The 21,402-nt window shown below is 45.2% G+C and overlaps 1 non-coding gene across 1 annotated transcript; it reads left to right on the top strand.

Annotated features, from left to right (window-relative positions):
- Positions 1-17,528: 17,528 nt before the first annotated feature.
- Positions 17,529-17,635, top strand: LOC132649387 (U6 spliceosomal RNA). The gene has a single exon (XR_009587823.1). It is a non-coding gene; the product is annotated as a U6 spliceosomal RNA (small nuclear RNA).
- Positions 17,636-21,402: the final 3,767 nt, after the last annotated feature.

The raw sequence follows: 21,402 nt of genomic DNA, 5'->3' as shown, positions 1-21,402 counted from the left end.
GATAAAAAAGCAAATTGTGCACATAAAATGAGAAGAGTATGACCTCTGCTTTCTAACCTGCAAAGTATCTGGAAGAAGTGGCCTCCGGAGCCCATGTCAAAGGTTAGGCACCCTACTGTGCGCTTGTAATCCCAGCATTGGGCAGCGCAAACAGGAGAATCTCCAGGGTTGAGCACCCTACCCAACTTGTTGAGCTGAAGTCCAGTGTCTCAAAAAGCAAGATGGAGAGCTTGGAACAGTGTCCAAAGCTGACCTCTGACCATCACACACATGTGTGCACACATACATCACCACACACAAATTTAGTGAGAAATCAAGGGATGCAACTCAATGGGAGAGCACTTGCCTAACATGCGTGAAGGCCCCTGGTTCCATCAACAGCACTGAAGAAAGGCGGAGGGCAGATACTTGCTTTCTATTGCTGTAACAAAGCGCCCAGCATAGTACAAGAGGAAAGGTTTATTTTGGCTCATGGTTTTGGAGTCAAATGGTTTTCCACTGATGGTAGGTTGGCCTTGTTCACTTGGGTCCTGTGGCCCCACAGTAGAAGCATCACACCAAACTCACTCACTTTGTGGCCAGGTACACAAGAAAAAAAAAAAAAGTGAGGCTCTGAGAGATTACTGGCAAAATGAGGTCCTTGAGACTGAGGAAGGCTTTTTCTATGAGTTATGGCAGAAACTGGGCTGAGGCCCGGGAAAGCTGTTAGTTAGCTGTCTTACCCATGAGTGTCCAGGTACCTCTCAGTTTCAGGCAGGTCATCCTGTAGGTTCTTCTGGGCGAAGGTACGTGTTTGGGTTGTATAAAGGGACAGGGGGATAACAGGAAACCAGCTGGGACACTAGAGGTCTCTTCCGGCCTCCAGCCAGGACAGGAGCAGACATTTCTAGCTTCTGGCCAAGGACAAGAATTAGAATTGTTCACTTTCAGGGTTCCTACCCTAAGACTACCTCTTCTTATCACAGAGTTCCACTATCCCCCCACAGCACATGGGAAAGGCCACAAGAGCCCACCTCTTGACAGTCCTGCCACCCCTCAAAGGCTCTCTGGCCTGGAGCCCAAACTCCTGAGTCAACTCTACAACAATGCTTATACATTTTTACGAGAATACCAAAGTGCCTTTCCTGAGATGCACCACTTTGTCTCCTCTGGGAAGGTCCACTGTTTTCAACAAAGTTTCTCAAAAGGTTAGCCACTAACTAGATGAAGAATCTTAGGAAGGTATTCAGGGAGCCTGGCTCTTATCAGTCACAGATATTTGATCTAGGTAATGTTATATCTGTGTTATTGTGTCAAATAAAGCTGCACAGCCTTTTATCCATAGTTTTTACACTATTTATTTGTCTGTGGGCCCTTTGATGTCTTAATTATATCTGATTTGTCTGGCTAAAGTTCAGCGGCTGGCATCCAAGGGCTGGCCTCCTCGTTCTAAAATACCCAGAGCTTTAAAAAAAATCCCTAGAATACAAATACCAGAAAAGCGAAGTGTCCCAGCCCATACACAGATAGCTCCCCAGGGCATCATCAGGACAAAGAAACCCGATCATCCTCCACCCTGACCCCACCTCCACCTCTTCCCATGAAAGCCTTACTCCTTCTTACTTTAATTAAGTTTCTGGCATTCTGGTGAAGGCTTTGTATTCATGCAGTCTTGCAGAAAAAGCCCAGAACCCTACAATGAGGGTAGAACAACCAAGAATGTGGTCATGCACAGAATCTCCCTCTTCTCCCCTGATGCGGTGAACACAGACTATTTAAATGTCAGTGATCTTACATCTTAAATGCCAGAATCATAGACCCAAACCTTTACCCAAGTAAAGATCTCAGTTGTAGCTAATTCTCCCCCACCCCCTTTTTTGGCTTGTTTGTTTTTGTTTGGATTTGTGTGTGTGTGTGTGTGTGTGTGTGTGTGTGTGTGTATGTGTGTGTTAGGGATTGAACCTAGGGCTTCATGTATACCAACGTGCTCTTTCACAGAGGTTTGTAATCCCAGCCTGATACCACAGAATTCATGTGGAAATCAGACGACAACTGGCAGGAGTCAGTTGTCTGCCTCCACCAAATAGGTTCCAGGGATAAAAAAAAAAAAACAAAAAAAAAAACTCAGGTTGTCAGGCTCAGCAACAAATGTTCTTGCCCTTACCCACTGAGCCGTCTCACTAATCCTTAGCTTTATGGTCCCTCCACACCACACCAGAACCAGTCTTGGGCTGGGAAGGCAGCTCAGTGGTGAAAAGCTTCCTAACATGTACAAGACCATGGACTAGATCCCTAACATCTCGAGAAAAAACAACAACAACAACAAATGGATCAGTCTTTAGCTTCTGGAACTGGTATGACTGCTCTGATTTTAAACACGATCTTCTAAGGTCTTGGCTACCTCTGTGGAACAGCCTTGAGGATAACCGCTCAGCAGGTGGAGTCCTGAACCCCACGAATGGCCTCTGAAACTGGACCTCTCCCACCTACCCCTAGACACAAGGGGAAAGAACTTGAACTTAAAGGAAGAAGCTGAACTTCAAGACGTAGGATTATCATTATCATTGTGATTATCCATCGTCTCCTGCACTGAACTACAGTTCTATTTCAAGCTCCCATTTGCCAAGACAAAGACAGTGATCAGAAGCCCTCACGATACTTTTCTATTCCCAGGACACAAAGCCTCTAGCCTCCAGGATCGCCCGTAAGGAAATCCCCCAGTCATCCGGAGTGCTTCGGCCCTGGAGTCTGACCCACAGTAATCTCTTGATTTACAAACTTAGTTAGCTGTCTTACCCATGAGTGTCCAGGTACCTCTCAGTACCTGGACAGTTTCTGAAGCCCCTCGTGTGCATTGCTTCAGGAGGCCTTTGAGGCAGAAAAAACTGGGAGAAGGACCCAGTTCTGGTAGACCAGCCTGCCTTTTTATCTTAGGCTTAAAAGTTATCTTTTAGTAAAGACAAACTAGATTTATTCCTTTTTATGATGAAATCCCTGTTTCTCAAGAATTAGGCCATGCCCCACCTGTACCCTTAACTATTAATAGCTCCACATTGCCTGATCCAAGAAACAGCAAATATGTCTCCCTTTCAAAAGTTGTTATAACCATCTTGCAACCCTACTTTTCTTTATGTCATTGTTTCAAGAGGTGGTTATAACTAACTTGCTATGCTATAACCCCGACTATTTTCTCCACCAAATCCCACATTAGGAAACCTCCTACCCCAGGGCTATAATAGCCTTGTTTTCCTCACATCAAACTTCTACCCCTGCCTTATGGTGAGGCAGCCCATGTCCACACACACACAAAAAAAGTTTGCTTTAATTAATTTGGCTGTGATGATTTGGGTCTGTGGTCTTTCTCCTCCCATGTTTGGATTACTGTTCCTCCAGCCTTTCCAGCTCACATTGCTGGGACAATGGTTTGCGAAAGAACATTCTCTATAAATGTTACCACAAAGAACCGCATGAAATTCAAAGTCACTTTTAAGGATTTTCACACTTTATGAAACAAGTATTTACAAAGGTGGGGTTGTAGCTGGTCCCTACCTAGACTTTGAGGATGCTATGGAGAAGAAGCAAAGTCTCGGTCCTTTTCAATTCTCACCAGCAAGGTGTGTGTGATTCTGCCATCTCACGAAGGAAATGTAGAGCTAAGACTTCTAAAGATACAAGGCGCTACTAGTCAGGGAAGGCTGCTGCGAGGAAGTGCCTGCCAAGCTGATCTGCAAAGGACCTCAGCTATCAGGTAAAGAGAGAAGCTAACAGAGCTGAGTTCTCTCCTCACTCCCAGGAAGCTGCGGGAGGGCACACCCCTGTGAGGTGGGGATTGTACAATAACGCACTTTAGGACTGTAGAGTGAGGTGAGACAGGGTAAAGAGGCATAAAGGATTGCATTGGTTTTTTTTGTTTCTTTTTCTTTCTTTCTTTCTTTCTTTTTTTTTTTTTTTTTTTTGAGACATGGGCTTGAACCCTCAACCCTCCTCCTGCATTAGCCTCATAAATGCAGAGTTTACAGATGTGTTCTACCAGGAACCCTTTAACAGGCTATTGAAGCAGGTGAGAAATAACAATTGGCAATACGGGAGGAGTGAGAGAGGGGAGAGAGATGGAACCATGGGGCTCAGGAAGCAATATTCAAAAGTACAGCTGTCTGGCATGGATATGGTATTTTGGCCAAGTACATTAAACTGTCCTCATTGAAAGAGCCTAGAAGGGACCTTTCTGACCTCCTCATACCCTCCTGCCTCCTACCCCTTCTTCTCTTCCCCAGAGCAATTCACAGAAATCAGAATTCCTCAGGTCAAGTCACGTCAGGTCACAGAAAATAAACTCCACCCCCAAATGCAGGCACAAAACCTGAAATATTTCTTTTGCTCTGTGTAGGAGCTGATTATGAGACATTTCCTGAGTTGCTCTGTCTGGGGAAACAGGTCATGATGTAGAAACAGTTGTCTCTGTTTCTGGTCCCATTCTTTGCCCTGGATAATTGAATGGGTGCCCCCAGCCCCCAGAACTCAGCTCCAAACCTGCAGCTATAAGACGCTCCTTCCAAAAAGGTCTTGCCTGATACCAGGGGGAAATATGCTACACAGAGAGGCCGAAAGGAACCAGAATAGACAGCCTTGCCAAGCGTGCCCTCTCAGCCTGTCACCGCTGGTTTGCTACCTCTTATCCAGTCACACTCTATATGGCTGTTCATTCTTCGTGGAGTCTAAGCATAAAAACGGGCAGTTATCACGGGTCTTGGCTCTTTGTTCTGGAGGCTCCCACGAGTATAAAACTGTAGAACATAGGTTTTCTGTGCTTTTGTCGGTTGTTATGTAAGCGTCAGCTGTGACCCTCGTGATAGATGAGGCAAGATATCACACCTTTCCCACCCCAGAGGAGGATTCCAGAAATAAGAGCTTAATGATGGCTCAGATGGAAGGCCTGGGAAAGAGGGAGCTGTCAAGGTGTCACGTTTCAAAGAGTACCGTATATTTGAATGATGCTCATTTAAAGGTGTGTGTCGAGCAGGTATCTGGTATCATGACTAATTCCTCCAAGAGCAAGATGGCCTGTGTGCCATGACCAAGTTCCTACAATCAAATCTGTGAACTGCTCTTACCGCTTTTTTAAGGTGTGTGTAATGTATGCATGTGTGCGTGTTCATGCATACACATGTGTGTATATGCAAGTGTGTGTTCATGTGTGGGTACAGGCATGTGCTTGTCAGAGAACAACTTTCCAGGCATCAGTTTTCTCCCCGTCTTGTGGCAGAGCCACTGTCCTTTCTGTCCCTGGGTACTTGGCCTCCCAGTGGATGCTCCGATGTGTGTGGGTTCTGGAGATTGAACTCAGGTCATGAGGCGTGCGTGGCAAGCACGAGTTATCTCTTCACCCTCTGACCAGTTCTGACAGTCTGTTGCACACAGCAGACCCTCCCAGTCTTACATTTCATAGCTGATATTTCTTTATTGCTCTGACTGCTTAACTAACTGGCCCAATGTGGCATAGGAGCTATGATTCATTACTAAAGACAGAACTACGTAGGAATAGAGATTCTGTGGCTTAGAAACTGAAATGCTACATATTACCATTGTATTGTATTGTATTGTATTGTATTGTATTGTATTGTATTGTATTGTATTGTATTGTATTGTATGACAGCAGGAAAGTAAAAACATTGCTCAAACAAACCATCAGCACTGCTGCTGGAGCACTGCTAAAGGAGAAGATGAGACACATTAGACACAGCCACCACAGGGCTGTGTTTAGTTTTGTTTAGTCTGGTTTGCAGTGCTGTGGATCTAAGCCAGGGCCTCAGCTCTCCTTGGCAAGGACTCAGCTACCGAGATACACACCCAGCCCTGTCAGAAACATTTTTATACTTTAAAGGTTTTAAAGGTAACTTTACCAGGTACAGCACTCATGCATGTCAACTCAATGCTCAGGATGGCAAATTCAAGACCAACCTAAGCTTCATAATAAACAAGAAAGGAAGGAAGGAAGGAAGGAAGGAAGGGAGGGAGGGAGGGAGGGAGGGAGGGAGGGAGGAAAGAAGGAAGGAAGGAAGGAAAGAAGGAAGGAAGGAAGGAAGGAAGGAAGGAAGGAAGGAAGGAAGGAAGCAAGCAAGCAAGCATTTAACAGATGAAAGCAGAAAAATCACTCAGTTGCATGCTGAGGAATAAAAATTCTTCCAAGTTCTAATTGACAACATGAAGTTAATGACTTTTGTTTATTTCATTCAACAAATGCTTACTAAGTAGATTACCCCAAAAAGTTTCTAAATATTGTGGGTGCTGACTTCCACACTAAAAAAAGAAAGAAAGAAAAAAGAATAGTAGCTATTCTTAGCATTGTTGCAGACTCATTTATATGAAGGGCTTAAACTAAAACTGGACCTGGCACCTGGCTGCCTCCTCAACACAGTCTTGGACCTTCTTCTCCCAATTAACTGTAATTTAACCAGGTTTAGCCTGCCTTTCCTGTCCTCGGAGTCATCTTGCATGTATTTTCTTTCTCAGAAATAGTATCTCTGCCTCTGGCTGCTTTTGTGAGCCTTCGCGTGTCAAGGCAGAAACATCAGGAAAGGATACAGGAGCCAGAGCTGACCACTCTGTGTTGTCTGGGGTGAGGGGGGACATGAAGCCCAGTAGGGGTGGAAACTGTGTCTGCATAAAGTCACTGTTTCTGTTGTGCCCGAATCGAGATGCCCCAAAAGACCACCACCAGGAGCCGAGTTCGTTGCAAAACAAAACACACGAGGATCCTTTTATTACAAGCCATTACAAGCTGCAGCTGGGGCTCACATGCCCCACCGCCTAAGCGGTGAGACCACTCCCCACCCCACCCCCCATCCCACCCCACCCCACCCCACCCCACCCCCGTGCTCAGGTTAGTTGGGTGATTTAAAGATTCTGGTCCTTCCCAGCATGCCTATGGCAGGGGGATTCCTGCCTGCCAAGCATCTATTGGTCTAAACGCAAAGGGGAAGTTGCATTTTGAATTGATTGGTTATAGGAAGGTCCCTAAACCGTTAAAGATCTGGTGTCCCTCCCTAGGAGGATGGGCCAGTTCCCTAGCAACTGGATCTCTAGTAGGTGGGGAAAGAATGCAGTAAGGCCAGTTCTTCCCCTCAGGGCATTACTGAAATGCTACTTGTCTCTATAGCTAGCCTTAGCTCAGGCCTTAAACTTTAAAATTTAACTGATTTTTAATTTTTTGGTCTCTCATTTCAACAGGACCAAGAGAGCTTGGTGCAGGGGGAACTGTTTTCCTCAGTATGAACTTGACCTTCATAAGACTACCTCATTCTATTAAAGTTTTGGAGTTAACAAACAAACAAAGCTATGAATTCATTCACAAGACTTAAAGAAAATGTACCACAAATTACTAAAAGCTTAAAAAATTGGAAGTGGTGATTCATGCCAGCAATCCTCCATGTGTAGGTTGAGAAAGGATTATGCCTTTGAAGCCAGCCTGGGTTCCACAGTGAGACTCTATCAGGGAAAAGAAAAAAAAACAGGAGAGAGGGGTCAGAGAAAGAGAGGCAGAGAGAGAGAATAAAGAGAGAGGGGGAAGAAAGAAAAAAGAGAGAAAGAAAAGAAGAATTTCTTTTTAAATGGGGCTACTGCAGGAATGGCCCCAAAGTGAGTAAAGAAACTAAGTCTGACAACCTGAGTTTGATTCCTGGGAGCCACATAGCAGGAGGTGTGGTGATTGAATAGCAATGGCCCCAAGACTCATGTGTTTAAATGCTTGGCCCATAGGAACTGTTAGGGGTGTGGCCTTATTGGAGGAACTGTGTCACTGTAGGGTGGAGCTTTGAGGTCTCCTATGCTCAAGCTCTGCCCAGTTTGGCACACAGTCTCTGTAGCTCTAGATGTAGAAATCTCAGCTCCTTCTCCAGCACCGTTGTTGGGATCAGCAAGCAGGCACTTCTACAGGCAGCCCCTGGGGCCTGGCAGACCGGGTATCAGGCATTTGGAAAGACACCCAGACCACCTGCTGACCACCTTGAACCACCCGCGCATGCTCTGGATCACGCTATAAGAGAACTGGGGCCCCTCCTTCTCTCTCTCCCTTCCTTCTCTCTTCCTTCCTCTTCCTCTCTCTGCCTATGTCTCTCTCTCTGTCTGTCTGTCTCTCTATCTCTCTATCTATCTCCCTCTCTGTAACCCCCTTTACCTAATAAACCTCCCACGTGGAACCGATCTCGTGGTGTGATCTGTGGACCCGCGTGTAACCTCACATTTCTACATTTTCTAACAACCGTGTCTGCCTGCACGCTGCCAGGCTTTCCACCGTAACGATAATAAACTAAACCAGCCCCAATTAAATGTTTTCCTTTATAAGGGTTGCCTTGATCGTGGTGTCTCTTCACAGCAATAAAACCTAAGACAGAAGCAGAGAACTAATTTCCACAAATTGTCTTTTGACCTACACATACAATAAATAAATAAATAAAATTTAGAGAGAGAGAGAGGGAAGAAGAGGGAAAGAAAGAAAGAAAAATGCTTGAAAAAATCATCATATGAAGCTTAATAACTGCAAAAAATGATAAGACTAAGTGTTGTCCAATGCCTCCCTCAGAATTACAAGCAAATAATACTTTAAGGAATGCTCTGTTTTCAGAATACAGAGAAGACAACTTCTTTATACCGTAGGACAGATATTTTTATAATGAGAATAGTGACATTGAGCACTGGCTTGGGGAACTGCCAATCTCCAGATTTTCATCCTAGGATGACTCTAGAAGTCCCAAGCATAGCTAGCTGGGTAACTTTTTAGCAAATAATTACCCTTTGTGCCTCTCCACTTTCCTTCCTGCTAAATGGGAATAATAATACCTCCCTGACAACTTTAAATAAGACAGTCATTGTTCAAGCTGGGACAAGTTCACACAGAATGTCTCCCTCATCCAATTTCCGAATTATTCCTTTCAGGCTGGCTAACAGGCATTAGTAAATTTTATTCACAATATATCTATTCACAAAAATACGCACAAGTACCATTTGTGGGACTAGAGAGCTAGCTCAGTCAGTTAAGTACCTGCTGTGCACATGTGGAGAACTGAATGTGGATTCCTAGGACCCACAAAACAAAATCCAGACATAGTTGTGCACATATGGAACCCTAGTGCAGAGAAGCAAAGATGAGAAATGAGCCCTGGAGCTCACTGGCCAGCTAGTCTAGCCAACAGGTAAGTATGGACTTAAGTAAAAACCCCTGTAGCAAAAAGATTAAGTGGACAGCAATTGAAAGAGACACCCACATCAATTTCTAAACATACTGGCACGCATATGCCAAACATTTGGTGGAAAGCAAACAAACAAAAACGATCTTCATAGTGAAATTAACCTGCAAATTATGTATTTGTTTCAGAACCATAATTTTAAGCAAAAACAAACAACTTAAAGGAAAAAAATGTCCATAATGGCCAAGCAGTGTTCCATTTACTCACAGGATCAATAAAAAGACTAGATCAGCCAGCAATCTGGCCAACACACATGGGTGAACGGCCAGGAGAGAGGATGCTTGAGTGTTAAATTTAGATGAAAAGGACTCATTAAAGAAAACCAGAACACCCTGATTACACAACACATTCTGAGTGATCGAAGAGTGAGGAAGTTTTATAGTTTGTCCTTTAAAAATATTTTGTTACACTTACTTGTTCTCATCTGTCTGTTTGTTCATGTATTGTTTATTCATTTGTTTACTGGGGGCTGTGGCAAGCATGCAGATGTCAGAAGTTGGTTCTCAACATTCACCATGTGGGTCAGGGGCCCATCACCCGCTGCGCCATCTCACCAGCCTTGTGCTTCGCCCCAGCAGTAAGCTGAATAAGTACCGCATTCCTGAGAAAAGAGTATCAATGAGTCACACTGTTTCCAGCAGGACCTGAAACAAACCATTAACCTAGGCAGCCGAGATCTCCAAAGCCTGAGAGGGGTCACAGAGCCAGTTTCTCAAAATTACAAGCAAAGATTTGACGTCAGTGACATTGTTCAGCAGAATTCACTCCCCCAAGGCCAAATAGCCCACAGAAGTTCTGCAGACTCTGAAAAGCACTTGACAGACCCTTGACATTTTGTAAAAAAAAAAAAAAAAGTGGAATTCTGCCTCAAAGCTCCAAACCAAACTGTACTTTTGACTTTTAGAAAAAGACACTTGATGCTCTGACAAACCTTTTTCCTTGACCAAAATTGAGGCAGACTAGACCATTTTTGTGTTGCCCAATTTTAGCCAAAAATCCTGCTGAGCCGGTTTAGCAAGAATCCCCTCCCTCGCTATCTGATCAAAGACTGCATCCTGTACCCTGCAGGTGGTTGCTCTGAGGCCCTGAAGAGAATGCTACCAAGCTGGTGTGGCCCGAATTCCTGTCCCTCTGAGGTCCCTCTTGTTCCATTCACTGGTCCCCAGCCTGATCCTGGGCTTACGTTCCACACATCACGCCCAGTTCTCTATAGAGGAGCCCCTGCTGCAATACCTCCCCTTAAAAATCTGTCTTACCACTTTAATGACTATCCAGCTCTGACTTCTTTTTTCTACCTTATTTTTTAAATTTATGGTATATAAAGTATATATATATATATATATATATGCACACACACACACACACACATACATACGGGGGAGCATGTGTGTCAGCAACACACATACGCACATATGTGGAGGCCTGAGCTGACATCTGGATGTCTTCTCCATCATCTCTGTTTCCTGAGGCAGGGCCTCTCTCTGAGCCCAGAGCCCGCTGATCTGACTGGTCTGGCTAGCTTCCTCTTCTTGTTCCTTCCCAGTGCTAGACTACAGGTGGCCTCATACCTGCCTGGATTTTCCACACATGCTAGAGACGTGCGGTGGTTTAATTAGGGACAGCAGTATTTGAAAAGGATTAGAAGCTGTGGCCTTGTTGGAGAAAGTGCGCGCTGAGGTTTCAAAAGCCCATGCCAAGCCCAGGCAGCCCAGGCAGCCCAGGCTCTTTCTCTCTGACTCCCTGTCTCCTTGTCTCTCTGTCTCCCTGTCTCTGTCTCTCTGTCTGCTGGCATTGCTGCTCCATGTGTGCAGCCATGCTCCCCTGCCATGATGATAACGCAGCCATGCTCCCCTGCCATGATGATAAGGAACTCACGCTCTGAAACTGTGCCCCTTCCTTTCTAAGAGTTGCCTCGGGGCTGGAGAAATGGCTTGGTTGTTGGGGGAGGCAGCTCACAACTGCAGTTCCGGGAGACTGCGGCGTAAGGCGCACAAGTGGCGCGCACATACATGCAAGCAGGCAAAATACTTATATCATAAAATAACATAACTTTTTAAAGGGAGAAAGGGGTGTGTGTCTCTTGACAGCAGTGGCGCAATGATAAGAAGCTGAATTCAGTCCTCATACTGGTAGAGCAAGGAGTACACACTTACACCCGTCTTTGACTCCTGTAAACAATCCCAGCCTACTCCTCACCTAGTCTTCAGCCTTGGCTCCCGGTTTCACTAACTGTTCCTGCAAAGCTGTCTCAGAAGGGGAAAATCCCCGGCAGTAAAAATAACTGCAGGCTGTCTGTGCTGTGTACTTGGAAATTTAAATCCAAGGAGATAGTAGAGGAATCTTTACATTCTTTGAGCAAACAACCCCAGGGGCAGCTTCCAGAGCGCTGAGTACCATTTAACCATTTGTTTTCAGTTGTTACTTTGTCTCATGGTGGAGTTACCCAGGCTGCCCTTGAACTCACAACCCTCCCACCTTCGCTTCCTACATAACTAGTTTTAAAGGCATGTGCCACTGCCACATGGCTAATTTTTCAACTAGTGACCATCCAAGTGACCTTGTTTGACTTTGACAGCTTCTAACTCCAATTTTGTCTTGTGTTTTTTTTTTTTTTTTTTTAATTTAGTTAGTTGGTTTTTCAAGACAGGCTTTCTCTGTGTAGTCTTGGCTGTCCTGGTCTCACTCTGTAGACCAGGCTGGCCTCGAACTCACAGGGTCGGCCTGCTTCTGCCCCCTGAGTGCTGGGATCACAGGCTTGTGCCACCAAGTCAGGCTTCCAATTTTGTCTTAACTCATTTGGGAGAAAGCAAAACTCTCTGCTTGAGTTCTCCGGTGGTCGTTCACAGCGCCACCTTCAGGCTGTCGGATTCTGAGGCGTCTGTTGTTCCTGCACATCCACGCTGGGGCACACTCCAGGAGCTCAGCACTAGCCACTTGCTGCAGAACCCAACTACAGGCCCGATCCGCCTAGTTCCACGCTTTCTCCCGCAGCCCCTCCCGGCAGCTGTGATCCTGCTCCTTCCCTAACGACCACAGGCCTTCACGCTCCCATCGCCAGTTACCGCGCCTCATCCAAAGACGCCAGCCTTCCCTGACCTCGCTGCGCGTCACGTTAGCCCGCACGGCTTCGGCCTACCTCCCCAGCAAGATAAAGCCCCTAGGCCACTGGTGGTGTCAACGCATCTGACGGAAAATCTCGAATTCAGTTTTTCCTTCCCCCAAGGTTGCATTTCTACCATAAACAATCAAGATCTAGATTCCCTATTGAACCCAAGCGAAGTCTGGATAGACTGCAAGAAGAGAGGCCGGTTGTGGTTTTCAGGAGCTCTGCAGGCCACCGGCCTCCGGGGCTGGCCGAGCCCTCCTTGCCTGAGGTGGCGCCCCTGAGCGCCCCTGGGGGCGCGGTCTGGCTCCAGGGAGTCAAGGCCCCGGCAACCTTAATCAACCGATGGGAGCAGTATTAGGCAGAGCTGAAGACCCTTGTGCTGTTTTCCTCCAAATATCTTTCAAAGGGGAATATCGCAGAAAAATCTGAGCGCATTCGCAAAACAAAGATGTGAAAGGGACTGGAAAATAGGACCCACGAGGAACAGGGGGCGCGAAGCTGTGATTCTTAGTCTGAGGCAAAGAAAGCCTAGAGGCCATTTAACAATGGCCTGCAAGGTTTAAAGGATCCCTCCGGGAGCCGGGGACCAGCTGTTCAGCGTCTCCTCTGAGGACAGAACAAAAAGGAATGAGCTTCGGCTTCCACATGAGTGACTTAAGCTAGAAAATGATCTCCGCCAACGAGGAGAGCAGACTTGGGAGGCGTTGTCAGGGGAGATGCGGCGCTCCTCCAGAGTTCTTCAAAACCAAGGAGGCTGCGTCCCCCGAGCGGGTCAGGTTTGGTCCCCTCGGCAGAAGAGTAGACGCGGCCTCGCCAACAGCCCGCGCTCTGTCCTCACAGTAGGCTAGCCCCATAATGGGTTTTCCGACTCCAGCATTTCTGAATCCGGCCAGGCAAGAAGTAAAAAGGAAGGTATGTGAGGAATGAGAAAAAGGAGGTAAAATTGATTAATTTTCCATGAGAGAGGCCGGATGAAGCTGCAAATAACGCAGCCGAGGTCCTTGGTAACTGTCAGTTTCTAAAGGAGAATCCATGAACATTAGCTTCCTTATAAATGGCTAATTGGGTCTTCACTACCCGCGTTCCTGGTTTCCTGGCCTCCCTTTGGTCCTTTGTACATTCGCTTTACACCTACAGCATTAGCCTGTTTCAGATTCCCCAACAACAAAAGCCAAAGGCAGATTCTTGATGTTGGAGCCAACACTTCACAAATTCCAGGCCCAGATCTTTGGCATAGCATTGCTGTCTATTAAATTCAGCGCTGAGTCTTCCACTGGCGGAGGAGCCCTCAACCGGAGTGCTTGGGACCAGAAGCACTTCCGCTTTGGATTTTTTCTTCCTTCAGATTTAGGAATATTTGCTCAGACATTGGTAAGTCTGAAGTCACCACACTGAGACTGCCGCTCACCTGTGCAATTGGCAAGAGTGCTTTATCTTGGGAAAACTTGAGTGCAGGGGCCAAACCATTAAAAAAAAAAAAAAAGTGACCCTAGACAAAGGCTCGCAGGCCTTTTTATAGGAAACTAGGGGAATTCCAGCAAGGGTTAGGTAATCTAAGGCCGCAATGGTGGGTACCGGGGAAGTTACAGGGGTCAGTTTCTCATTGGCTTTCCTGGCTGAGTTCCTGTGCCATGAATGTTTAACTAAGGGATGAGAGAGGCATTGCCCGGGATAGATGCCCCGTTCTTACACAAGACTTTCCCGTCCCTGTGCTTAGCTCCAGGCTGTTCCTTGGGAAGGGGATTTCATGGTCTTGTTCCTGGAGTTGGTAACCGATGGCCTGGTCCTAAAATGAAGACAAAATGGAGTTTATGTCATCCTCGCAGACATAATGAAATATCTTGGCTATGAATTTAGTTCTAAATACAAGATTAGTTTATACTTCACGTGCTTCACAGAGCCTCAAGGTATACATGTACATGCAGAGTCACACATGGTTTTGCATGCAGTTTGTTGTGTGATGTCAACACTCAAGAAGTTTCATATGTCGGAGTACTTTGGACTTTATATTTTCTGATTATGGACATTCAGCCTGTACATTAAAAAAGAATGAATACCGTCAGGACCTGGGCATCTCACACAGCAAACACGAGAACATGGTTTACATGGGTTACATGAGCTGCAATCTCCGTTCTGGAGGGCTATGGAGGCAGGGCAGCACACTGTAAATAACCAGCTCGTCTTACCAATTAGCCCGTGCTAACGCGCTCCTGGGCCCGAAAGCATTAGCAACGGTCTGCCTCTCAGGGAAGGCTGGTGTGCCGACCTGGTCCCAGTTGGTCGCTGTCCCTTGCCTTTGCTGGGAAATGGGCCCTTGGCCTAGATGCAAAACAAAGGAGCAGGAGGCCCTCCCCCACCCCCCACCCCCAGCCGCCTGAATTCCTGAGCGGATGCCACGAAGCTGCGTCACTCCCGAGGGTTCCACACATCCACCAAGGACAGACTCCGCCGACTGCCCCGGGAATTCACACAGCCACACCCAAATACACTGAACACAGGTGCAGCCTGGAGCAAGATGGTGGCTCTCAGAGGCAGCAGGCAGTGCCGTCATCACTCACCGCTAAGATCTTACCTGAGGTGAGGACACAGGGGGAAGCGAAGAGCCAGGCCAACCCGGAGGTTAAAACAAACAAACAAAAGCTCCGTGTATCTTGGGAAGTCAGCCCCAGAATCTGCATTTGAAAAGCTGCCGGTGTTTCTGCTGTACAACAGTGTGAGAATCTGCTCACTTGCGGATTGACTTACGCTGCCCCTCCTCTGAATGCACAACCTTGTTCCCTACTGGGAGAGAATTTGTCTCGTTGTGGTACAGCAGTTGATAGTCCACATAGTTGACCCTTGCCAAGCCACAAAATGAGTCCAAGCCAGCAGCCTCAAAATTACATGTGAACGGCTGTCCTGAAGGTAGCATTTCTGTTAACGCCCCACTATGAATGACTTTTGCTCAGTTGTAAGTCAAGAGATGATGAAAAGCAAGTGCAAATGAAATGTATTTACTCTAGATGGCACAGTCCAACTCATTCCTGGCCTAGAAAGGGTAGAGAATGTGTGTATGCACCTTCCTTAATCCTGGAAGCGAAGCATTATGGGAGAACCATGTCAGCGACTGCACAAGAACAGAAGGCTGCCCAGTGCCAGACGCCGGTGGAGCCGTGGTCGTTAGGGTTACGCTTTCCTGAAGCGCTGGCTCTGCAGGGAACCAGGCGACAAGGCCCTGGTCCCAAGCATGGCCCTGGGTAACGGGGCATGTAAGGATTTATGGGTTGAGCTTTCTGAGTTTCACTGCTTGGCTGGCTCCGGGCTTCCCCAGAACCTGTTTCTCCAAGCTGAGTTCTGGACCAATGCCATGTGCTCACGTCCGTGCGACTGAGATCTGAGTCTCTAGGCATTTCTGTAGCCTTGGGCCTGTGACGCCTGCCATTTCCTGTAAGCCCTTCAGGGTAAGGACCTCACTTCTCTTGTTAGCTGTCCTGCGTCTACTCAAGCCTCACCGGCCCTAGTCATACTTTAGACTCTGTGGGCCGGAAAGTAACCGTCCCCATTGGCTAACGTCCCACTTGTTGCTACTCGCTGACTCTCCAGTAACTCTGCAGTCCTCTGTCAGAAATGTCCCCTGCTACTCCCAACTCCCGACACCATGTTCTGACTTGTCCTACCATTTTCTTCATCTGTTACCTTCCCCCAACCCCCTCAACTATTGCTCTAATGTGAGAACACCTGATCACGGAAATCACAGCTTAAAAAGATATATTTAGAGAATCTAATATGTCAAGGACTCCATGTGTTACCAGTATGGTGGTCCATGCTTGCAATCCCAGCACTTCGGAGGCAGAGGCAGTACGGTTGCCTTGAGTTTAAGCCAGTTATGCAATACAGTGAGTTCCAGGCTCACCCGGATTGCATAAGAGGGCGCTGGGGGAAGCAGGAAGCAGAAACTCAGTGTTTTCTTATTTGTTATCATAGTCATATGATCCATTCCTTTTTAAGCTTTTTTTTTTTTTTTTTAGTGTTTTCGTCTCTATCAGTGTAGTATTCCTGGTAACAATGGCCTAAATGTTAGTAAATGTTCATCTATAAGAATCCTTACTGTTCATTGTATGGCATTATTACCTGATTTGCATTGTTGCTTGTTTATTTGAGATTTCTCTACAGTCCCAAGATTTCACCATTTAAAAGCATAGTAGAGTGTAGGGTGGCCCAGTGGCTAAAAGTGCTTGCTGCCAAGCATGATGACCTGAGTTCAAGCCCAAGGGATCATGTAGATGAAAGAGAGAATAGGATCCTTTGACCTCCACATGCATGCTGTGCCACATGTATCTACATACAATAAACAAACAAGCAAATAAATAAACAAATGTAAATTTTAAAGAGGAGAACTGAGGATAGAGTTCACTCCTATAGGCCCCAAACTTTAAAGAAATGTAGTCGCTGTTTATTGCTGTGAAGACATACCATGGCATGGCAACCCTTATTTTAAAAAAATTTGGATTGGGGCTATCTTACAGTTCAGATGTTTATTCATTATCATCATGTTGGGAAACATGATGGCAGGAAGGTAGACATGATGCTGGAGAAGCTGAGAGTTCTACATCTGATCCAGAGCAGGAGGGAGAGAGGCAGGCTATACCTGGCTTAAAGCCAAACCCCAGCAACACACTTCCTTCAGTAAGAAGGTAGCTGGGCATGGTGTGAATGCCTTTAATCCCAGCACTCAGAGGCAGGAGGATTGCTGTGAGTATGAGGCCAGCCTGGTCTACAAAGTGAGTCCAGGACAGTCAAGGTCACACAGTGTCTCAAAAAAAAAAAAAAATACAGATGAGAGCGAGAGATGGATGTGCCAAGGGAGGAGAGACAAAAGTCATCTCTGAACAGGAACTTCCAAAGGCAAATCTTGCATTATCTAAATAACTTTAAGCTCTTTTCCCCCTCCTTTGAGACAAGGTCTTCCTAATGAGCTCTGGCTGTTCTCTCTTTGTAAACCAGGCTGGCCTTGAACTCACATAAATCTGTTTGTCTCTGCCTCGGAAGATCGGGAATTAAAGTGTGTGTCATCATGCCCTGCTGGGAAACAAAAGAAACAAAACAAAACAACAACAACAAAAAGCCAATTTCTGTTCATTGAAAAGGGGGGGGAAGCCTCAAAATAGAACCAATAAAAATTCATCTCCTGGTCAGACAGAACCATTAAGATCTGAATGTGAGTGCTTGCTTCAGCAGCACATATACTAACATTGGAACGATATAGAGAAGATTAGCATGACCCCTGCGCAAGGATGACATGCAAATTTGTGAAGCAAATACATTTTTAAGCAACCAATTAAAAAATGGGGTACAGAGCTAAACAGAGAATTCTCTGTACAGGAATAAAGAATGGCAAAGAAACTCTTAAAGAAATGCTCAACGTCCTTAGTCATCAGGGAAATACAAATCAAAACGACCCTGAGATGTCACCTTACACCCATCAGAATGGCTAAGATCAAAAACTCAAGTGACAATACATGCTGGAGAGGATGTGGAGAAAGGGGAACCCTCCTCCTTTGCTGGTGGGAATGTAAACTTGTACAACCACTTTGGAATCAGTCTGGCACTTTCTCAGATAATTAGGAAGAGTACTTCCTCAAGATCCAGCTATACCACTCCTAGGAATATACCCCCAAAATAATCAAGTACACAAGGACATTTCCTCAGCCATGTTCATTTATTCGTAATAGCCAGAACCTGGAAACAATCCAGATATCCCTCAGTTGAGGAATGGATACAGAAATTGTGGTACATTTATACAATGGAATACTATTCAGTAACTAAAAACAAAGAAATCATGAAATTTGCAGGCAAATGGTGGTAACTAGAAAAGATCATCCTGAGTAAGGTATCCCAGGAGCAGAAAGACACACACAGCATATACTCACTCATAAATGTGTACTAGACATATAGGATAAACCTACAAAAATCTGTACACCTAAAGAAGCTGAGCTAGAAGGAGTACCCTGGGTAAAATGATCAATCCTTACTCAGAATGGCAAATGGGATGGACACGGAAGAAGGAGAAAACAGGGAACAAGACAGGAGCCTACCACAGAAGGCCTCTGAAAGACACTACCCAGCAGTATCTCAAAGCAGATACTGAGACTCATAAACAAACTTTGGGCAGAATACAGGGAATCTTAGAAAAGAAGAAAAGAAGGGGAGATAGTAAGACCTGGAGAGGACAGGAGCTCTACAAGGAGAGCAACAGAACCAAAATATTTGGGCACAGTAGTCTTTTCTGAGACTGATACTCCAACCAAGGACACGCCTGGAGATAACCTAGAATCCCTGCTCAGATGTAGCCCATGGCAGCTCAGCATACAAGTGAGTATCCTAGTAAGGGGAACAGGGACTGTCTCTGACAGGAACCCAGTGGCTTGCTCTTTGACTGCCTCCCCCTGATGGGGGAGCAGCCTTGCCAGGCCACAGAAGAGACAATACAGCCAGTCCTGATGAGATCTAATAAGCTAGGATCAGATAGAAGGGGAGGAGGACCTCCCCTATCAGTGGACTTCGAAAGGGCAGGAAGGAGATGAGGGAAGGAGAGTGGGATGGGGAGGGGCTGAAGGAGGGGGCTGCAGCTGGGATACAAAGTGAATAAACTGTAATTAATATTAAAAAATAAAAATTTAATTTAAAAAAAGATCTGAATGTGAGAAAATCCAGAACAGTTTTAAAACTTTTGAGTTTCTTTTTTTTTTTCCTTAACTGAACTGAAATGGCAAAATAAAAGTTTGATTTTGTTGTTGTTGATCATTCTCTGAATTTCCAGAAACAAAATACCTATGAGTTTCTAGAACTTTAGAGCCTTACTACTTATATATCATTACCTTAGTAAGAATGAAAAATATGTGCTGTAAATATGAAAAATTTTGATTCTGAAATTTAAAACTAAAGTGAGAATTACTATTTTTTTAAGTTTCTGGAGAGTAAGAAGTGTGTGTGTGTGTGTGTGTGTGTGTGTATGTGTGTATGTGTGTGTGTGTTGTTTATACAGGGTCTCCCTGTGTAGTCCAGGCTGGCCTTGAACAAGAAAGAACTGGAGACCCTCCAGCTGCACCTCCCTTTTGCCGGGGTTACATGTGTGTGCCACCACTCAGCTGTTGTGTGGTTTTATCTCAGGTTTTCCCCTAGTTAGTACTTGGTTTTGTTTTGGTTTTGGCTTTCCTGTTACAGACTTTAATAAAATTATTGCCACAGTTCAGTGATGTGTGTAAGTAAAGAGAATCCAAACTTAACCAGCTTTTCCAAAGAGCCATCTTCTATTTCCTCATCTTCTCCAACTGAAACTTTTTCCTTTTAAATTGTATGTAGTTGTTTGTTGTCTGACAGTTTCATATGCACAGATAAGGTATTTGATCATGTATGCCCCAATGCCCCCTGCCCCTATGCCCTCATACCCCCACAAAGCCCTTCTTCCCAGTAAGGGACCCTCCTATTGTCATGGCGTGTGTCAGGGAGGGGGGCTCTCTTTTGGTATTCATCACACCAACAAACAGGAAACGAGAACACTGCTGCTCTTTCAGTCTTTCCGTCCTCCTTCCACCATGTTCTCCCAGCCTTGAGAGGAGATACAGGAGTCCTGTTTAAGACGAAACAGCCAACATGATTTATCCTCAGACTTTGACCAATTATGGGTCTCTGCACTAACCACCACACAGCATAACGAGTAGCTTCTCTGATAAAAGCCGGGAGGAAGACACCCTTCAGTAGACGCTAATATCCAGAGGGCAGTGTGACTGCACGGCCTTCTAAGGAAACAGCTAAAACTCCTGCATCCATTAAATACTAACGCTGTTACCTGCCTTCCACCTCCCGGGCAACCCTTCCAACTGCTGTATATTTGAAGTTTGTTCTGATACACTGTCCTGCTATGTAGACCAGGATGTCCTAAGACTCACAACTCCTCCTTTTCCAACCTCCCTAGGGCCGGGGTTGTATGTCTCCTATAAGTGGAGTCATATAGTATTTGTCTTTTATGACTGGCTCACTCCATATAACATAATGTCCTCTAAGTTCGTCTGAGTTCATGTTATAGAATGTGACTTTCCCTTTTTAGAGTCTGAGTAACATTATATACATGTGTGTGTATCACAGTTTGTTTATCTGTTGATGGATGTGTAGTTGCTTCTGCCTCTAGACTGTCATGAATAATGCTGCCTATGAGGATATGCAAATACATGTTGTGTTTCTGCTTTCAATTCTTTGGGGTCTATACTTTATATAGAATTACAGTGTTGTCTAGTAGTTTTACAGTCAGTTTGTTTTCTTTCGGGTGTTTTGTATTTTGAAGAGTCACCTTCTGTTTGCCTCAGTGACTGGACCATTTTGCATTCCCGCTGGCAATGAACAGGGTCCTAGTTCCTCCTCGTCCTATCCAATGCTGCTCTTTCCTGTTTGTTTCTTCTTATAGCCACCCTAAGGGCTATGAACATAGTTTATATCATGGCAACTTTGACTTGTGTTTCCCAAATGGTTAGTGAAGAGCCTTTGTTTTAAGGAATTAAAAACAAGAAAAACGTATCTCCAAAGATTTAAGTTGGAACTGAGGATATAGCTCACTAAAAGAGTGTATGCTTGACATACACAAGGTCCTGGGTTCCATCCGCAGTGCGTTCACACACACACACACACACACACACACACACACACAAATATTTCTGCTGAAAGAAGGATTCAGGAATAATGGAAGCAGAAGAATGGAAAGCAGAACTACATGGAAATGGAGTTCTACAAATACTGATATTCACACATCTGTAAAGATAAATGTACTATTTTTAGCTTAAACAAAACTGAAAGCATGAAGGCATCTTTTCCCCAAGGTACAGTCAAGAACAAATAAGCTTTAAAAAAGCAAAACAAAACACACTATCTGTGAAAAATCTGGATATAACTATGAAAACATTTCTTTAACATTATAAAAAACATTAATTTTCATTTGCCATTAAAATATTCAAAGAAATTAATGAGCATGGGGTCATTGTAATAGTGCTGAATCAAACTGATCTAAAAAAATAAGTAGGATATGAGGATATCCTACTTAAAAAA

The sequence above is a fragment of the Meriones unguiculatus genome, chromosome 19 (genome assembly GCF_030254825.1).
Source record: "Meriones unguiculatus strain TT.TT164.6M chromosome 19, Bangor_MerUng_6.1, whole genome shotgun sequence".
Taxonomy (NCBI): Eukaryota; Metazoa; Chordata; class Mammalia; order Rodentia; family Muridae; genus Meriones; species Meriones unguiculatus.
Note: the sequence above shows the minus strand (reverse complement) of the source record. Positions and strands in the feature narration are given on the sequence as shown.